This window comes from Lycium barbarum, chromosome 5 (assembly GCF_019175385.1).
Source record: "Lycium barbarum isolate Lr01 chromosome 5, ASM1917538v2, whole genome shotgun sequence".
NCBI classification, from domain to species: Eukaryota; Viridiplantae; Streptophyta; class Magnoliopsida; order Solanales; family Solanaceae; genus Lycium; species Lycium barbarum.
This window is the reverse complement of record NC_083341.1, coordinates 6,061,530-6,067,642: the sequence shown is the minus strand read 5'-3', so window position 1 is coordinate 6,067,642 and position 6,113 is coordinate 6,061,530. Positions and strand designations below refer to the sequence as shown.

Genomic DNA, 6,113 nt, shown 5'->3' with positions numbered 1-6,113 from the left:
ATGGTTGGGCGCATGCTTGACAGTCATCAAATCAGCTTCGATAATGAAGAACTGCCACCAGAGGGATGTAGTCACAACGAAGCACTCCATATAACTGTCAAGTGTCGTAACATGTTTGTGTCTAAAGTGTTGATTGATGGAGGCTCTGGACTTAAAATTTGTCCACTAACAAGTCTGAGGAAGATCAGATATAATATTAGCGAGCTTAAGACAAGTGATATGAATATTCGAGCATTTGATGGGTCTCAAATGCATCCTACTGGAGAAATAGAGCTAAAAATGCTGATTGGACCTGTTGAGTTCATTATGGAGTTTTACGTACTTGATATCTCCACCACATACAACATATCGTTAAGAAGACCGTGGATCTATCTGGCTGGAGCTGTGCCATCTACTTTGCATCAGACTGTCAAATTTGAGTGGGATCAACAACAAATATGCGTACAAGGAGAACGTGACGTGTCCATCTATCGAGGGCAATCTATCTCATTTATTAAGGCAACAGGAGAGTTTGATGGAACAACTTACCATGCTTGGGAGGTTGTGAATGTTACTAGAGTGGGTGGAGGGAGTCAAACTCAAGAATAAAAAATGTCATGCGCTGCAATCATGGTTGCAAAGGAAATGCTGAAAAATGGGCACTAACCTGGATTTGGGTTAGGGAAGACATTAAATAGGCGGGTTGAGCCTGTAGTTCTCCTTGCACAACAGTTTACATTTGGTTTGGGATATGAAGCAACTGAGGAAGAAGTGAAGAAAGCACGAAAGAATAAAGGAAAGGAGATTTTCTTGCCAAAACCCATTCCTACCATTGATCAAACTTTCTCAAAACCTGCCATCTCCAAAACTTCAGATTTGACTGTTGAAGTTACCTATGATGATATTGTGGAAGGGATCAAGAACTTGTTCGTAGAAGACGAAGATGATCATGGTGTGGTAATTGAAGGCATTGTTGAAACACCAGCCTTATGGGCTGCCGAATCAGGACCTGAGTTGAAGAATTGGATTTGCATCTTAGCCCCGGTTCGCCGGGAGTTTCAATAATTTAAGTTTAAATTTCCTTTTGTAATAGGCCGGCGGAATAAGCTAGAACCTTTTGTTTTTTTTATCATGTCGCCTCTATGTTTTGTTACGGCCTTTCTAAATTAGGACTACAAAAATTTTGACTTTTAACGACCACTTGTTAACGAGGGGACATGAATCCCATCATTAAAAGTATATTTATAGCAACCAATTTTCCCCCCGTGGTTAAAAAGCCAATTTTAGGTCCACAAATAACAAGAGGATAACATCCTGTCGTTAAAAAGTATAATATCCCTTCGTTAATACTAAAATTAACCCAAAAAAGAGCCCCTACTTCCCTTAAAATTTCCCCGCTCTTTCTCCAATTAAAACAAAAAAAAACATACACGCGAACGAGACGACTCAGCGACAGAAACCGTCTAAACAAGCCGTAAGTTTTCATCTCCCAACCTCATAATTCTCATTCTTTAAGCGGTATCATTTCTTGGAATGTGTAGAATAAGTTGTACTGCTTGGAGAAATACTTTTATACTTCCACTTTATTTGTTATAATTTATCATTTTCTCATGATTTCTCTTGGAATAAGTTTCACTATCTCTGGAATGTTTGGAATAAGCTTCAAATTTTACTCAGAAGCTTAGGAATCAACTCAAGACTCTATCGCCATAGTCAGGAAGTGTGTAGATAGCGAGATATTATACAAGAGCTTTAGGTGCGTTCTTGGTTAAATTTCGAACTTCATGTGTGTTCTTCTTGCTTTTTTTGTGATGTTTAATTTGTGAAAGATTCATCTATGGTGGTTGTGTTAAATTGGTGAGGGTTGTTGTGCTTACTTTGCCCTAATTGTTTTTGGGAATAGCTAATCAGAAGTTCACTTTATAGGTGTGCTTAAAATTGCACACCATCCGTTTGACTAATTGATTAAACGGAAAAGGGTCAAAATTACCCCGAACTTTGAAAAATAGTTCATCCATACCCTTCGTTATACTTTAGGGCCAATTATACCCTTACAGTTATACTATGGGGTCAATTATACCCTTATGTCTAACGGCTGTCACGTGACATCATCTCAGCCCTTCAAAATTATTTTACCCTCAAATAATTTTTTACCCACTAAAATAACTCAAAACGACCCGAATTTTTTTTTCCAGCAAAAATAATAGGGAATTATTTTTCCAGAAAAAATATAAAAATAATTTCGTATTATTTTTGCTGGAAAAAAAAAAATTCGGGTCGTTTTGAGTTATTTTAGTGGGTAAAAAATTATTTGAGGGTAAAATAATTTTGAAGGGCTGAGATGATGCCACGTGGCAGCCGTTAGACATAAGGGTATAATTGACCCCATAGTATAACTGTAAGGGTATAATTGGCCCTAAAGTATAACGAAGGGTATGGATGAACTATTTTTCAAAGTTCAGGGGTAATTTTGGCCCTTTTCCGTTGACTAAATGAATTTTTGAGCCTTAGAAAACTATCTTTCGTCCCCACTGCTAAAAATACTCTACAGATTAAATTACATTTCACAAAATTTGAAAGGATACAGATTTTTTATGTCTTAAAATTTAAACCAGATGGGATATCTTGTCTGACTTAACTTAACTTCCTTTCCAACTTAAATGTCTTGTTGTGTAATGTTAACTTTTTTCTTTCCTGTAATAATAAAAACTAGCTTGTTCATTTTCCTCTGTCCTTTATGTTTAGCTTAGTTCTTTTCAGTATGGCACTTAAATTGTACATTTTTAATATAAAATCAAGTATAACACTATCCTGGCCTGCCCAACCGCAAACCATGTTAATTTATTACATGAAAGAAACTTTTTGTAAGATTAGAACAAACAGGAAATGGATTAGTCAAAAATATGGAAATACTTGTCCTCGGTTCCCCTGAAATCTTGTTCAGGAAAGTATCACAATAATCTCTAAGAGCTGTCTAAATCTATTTTATTTTGTAGTACTCGTATGGTAAAAAATGTCTTTATTGGTTCTTTGTTTTATAGTTATGATGTCCACATCAAATACATCTGGAAGTCTCTGATGGCTGAAACTTTTGTAATTAGGATGACAATGATGTTAGCCATCTAAAAAGCTTAAAAATTTGAGAATAAATCTTCTGTAATTGCCTTGTAAAAGCTTCTGTAATTGCCTTGTAGAGGCAGCATCAGATGCCATAGAAACCAGAAAAGCAAAGTAACATGAACGCTGAAAAGGGGAAAAAAATAGAAGAATCTGAAGATGAAGAATCCTAATATCTCTTTATCTAGGAACAATTACATACTACATTTAACATTTGAATTAGTCTCACAGTTAGCAAAAGTTTAATAAATAACAAATCTTTAGCAAGAAAAATGACACCTGAAGTTGCTACATGAGGCAAATAAGGTGATAATCAACAAGTAATAGCCTAATAATAAGATACCAAATACATCTATAACACAAGTTTTACATGAATTATGAGACTCTAGTAATCATGGTAAGTCTACTTTAAGTTGATAATGTCTTATAAGAAAGTATGGAGAATCGATATAACTTATTAAGCAACAGAAGATAACAATTGTAGGGATCGTCAAAGTAGAAGAAATTTATACGTCACAAGCATGTTGCAAATGATTTATTTGTCAATGCCTTTAAATTTGGACTATTTTTCCACTTGCTTTTAATTCTAGGGGTGTTAAAATGGATTCTAAACCTAATGAAAGGGTTTTAAAGCTTCGTTATCCGATGATATTGATGACGACAGCGAGAAAGGAAAATCTTGAATTTAAAAAAGAACATGTTAGAATGAAGAAGCAGCACAATTTTGACAGGGTCAAAAAGAGATTTGCTTGCATGCAGTCAAATTTACAAAACGGGCGGAAGATGAGCACGTCGTCCGTATCGATGGGAAACATTATTAGCCTCTATTTGTCTCCCTGAATTTGATTTCTGGCCCAATGATGCAGCCATGTGCTCATTGACAATGCAACCCTATGATACAAGAAGCCCTAGCTTTAGCTGAGTTTTTCCCAGTACATGTTGTGTGGTACCACATGTTTTCTCAGTTAGGGAAATTCCAGCTAATGAAAAAGATATTTGTACTCCAGCTGTGAAGAAGATTCTTTCTCCTCTTTATGAAAAGTCCTATTAATGCCACCTTCATGATCAACTAATACCGTTATTTCTGTAGGTAGTGGATTAAGTTTTATATTAATATACGTGCCATCATCGTCGTTATCTGTATCAGACATAACAAAATTACTACCAAAAGATTCATCAGAGGAGGAGGAGAAGAGGCCGCCATTATTAGGAGAGTTGAAGTCAAAGGAACTGCATGAGAAACTCCTTCTTTAGTCCAGCTCTGCGCTTTTAATCTGCATGCTGGCTAGATGCCCAAACAGGTTGGTATGCCTGAAGCCTCTTTCCAGGTATCTAATGTCTGTAAGGTTGAACCATAGAGATTTTGATGCTGTTAATTGTCCCCGAACTCTAGTAGCACCGATATGGACTTTCTTGTTATTATTCACGGTGATAATATGTATTTTCTTAATCTCATATTATCGAGTTTATTATATTTCCATGGAATTATGTGTTGCTGCAGTTAACTGTTGCACAAATCCCCTTAAACTAGTTACGGTTTGCAACTTTCATACTTGGAGGAAAAAAATGTATGGTCTTCTTAGCGCTAGTGAAGTGTATCTTGACAAGTATTAGCTAACGTTCCTTTTGTCTTTTCAAATGCTTTGGTTATTTGAGTAACTAATTTAGTGACTCACATGAGTTTTTCCAATATGCTGATCAACGATGGATGCAACTTATTAACTCAGTCATTATGTTAGCAACCAAATTAGCTTACATTTGTAATGTTCAATAACAAAACCCACTGATATTAGAATAACTGGTTGATTATTCTGGTGGTTTTTAGAAACAGGAATGTCAGTAATGAGTAGATGATAAAAATGGAAGATGTTGCGTACATGGATTTGGATAGCATTTAGTTAATTAATTTATCTATCTTTTCCCGATTCTGATGGACTATATGGATGCTTAATCAATTGCAAGTTACCCATTTCTTTTCAGTATCTATACAGGGGAAAGAAATAAGGGAACAAGGTATTACATGACTCACAAGAATTTTGTGGCCTAGGCGTTACTGATCATTGTACAGGTGAATAGCAAATTTAATGCAATCTGCTTTTCATCGTTTTAGTAATTTGTTGTTTATGCCACATTAATTTGTTAGCGTTTAAATTCGCTAGTTATTGTATCCATTAAAACATTTGCTAGTTGTGGTTAGTCTTGGTTTAGAAGTTTTGGTTCTATATTCGTTGTTCCTGGAGTTCTCTCGTCTAATAAATTGTGTTTGCTTTCCTAGAAATTTGAAATTTTAACTCTTTGTTAGCGCCGTCACAGTTCCTAGAAGTTGTGTTTGCTTTCGTTGTGATTGATCTTCATTTTGTGGAAAAAGTAAAAGACAGAAAGGTAGTAGCTATTAGGAGCTTTGTTACTGGACTGATATGAATTTATTTCTTTTTACAGATTAAAGTGCTGAAGTCTGAAGAACAAATGCCGAGCAAGTAGAAGTAATTGAAAATGCTAAAGAACAAGTTAAAACACTAGAGGACCTTATTTTCTATTTTGTTTGGAGTTGTTAAAGATGTTTGTGTTTGTAATGCTACAATTCTATCTTCTGTTTTGTTAGGTGTTGACTTACATATTGTCATACAATTGGGATTGGTATATTCTTGCTTTTGTTCATTGTAGATAACCGTGAAATTTAATATAAATATTGATTATTCTTTATGTTTATGGAGCGAGTGTGTGCGCGCATAGGTTTTTATATATTATTATAGTAATCACCATAAAATTTATCTGATGAGAGTTGACAGACAGTTAGCGAAAGGTAAAAGCCTGTCACTAAAAGCACTTATAATAGTTGATTTTGTTGTTGTAATTGAAGCTTTTAGCGACCGGGAAACAACAAATAGCAAAGGAAAAAATCCAGTCGCTACTAATTATAACGTCCGGATCTTTTGTTGTCGTTAAAGGATCTTTAATGACTGGCTTGGAATCCGGTCGTGAACTTTTAACGTCGGAGCTTTTAACGACCGGATTTT

General features: G+C 35.2%; 1 long non-coding RNA gene across 4 annotated transcripts; it reads left to right on the top strand.

The window, feature by feature from the left end:
• The first annotated feature begins 1,274 nt into the window (after positions 1–1,274).
• Positions 1,275–5,738, top strand: LOC132640265 (uncharacterized). 4 transcript variants are annotated; one of them, XR_009582189.1, is made up of 4 exons: positions 1,275–1,453; positions 1,657–1,735; positions 4,244–5,164; positions 5,536–5,738. It is a non-coding gene; the product is annotated as an uncharacterized LOC132640265 (long non-coding RNA). The 4 variants fall into 4 exon arrangements; XR_009582190.1 differs by having other exon boundaries at positions 4,187–5,164; XR_009582188.1 differs by lacking the exon at positions 1,275–1,453 and having other exon boundaries at positions 1,460–1,735.
• The last annotated feature ends 375 nt before the right edge of the window (positions 5,739–6,113 follow it).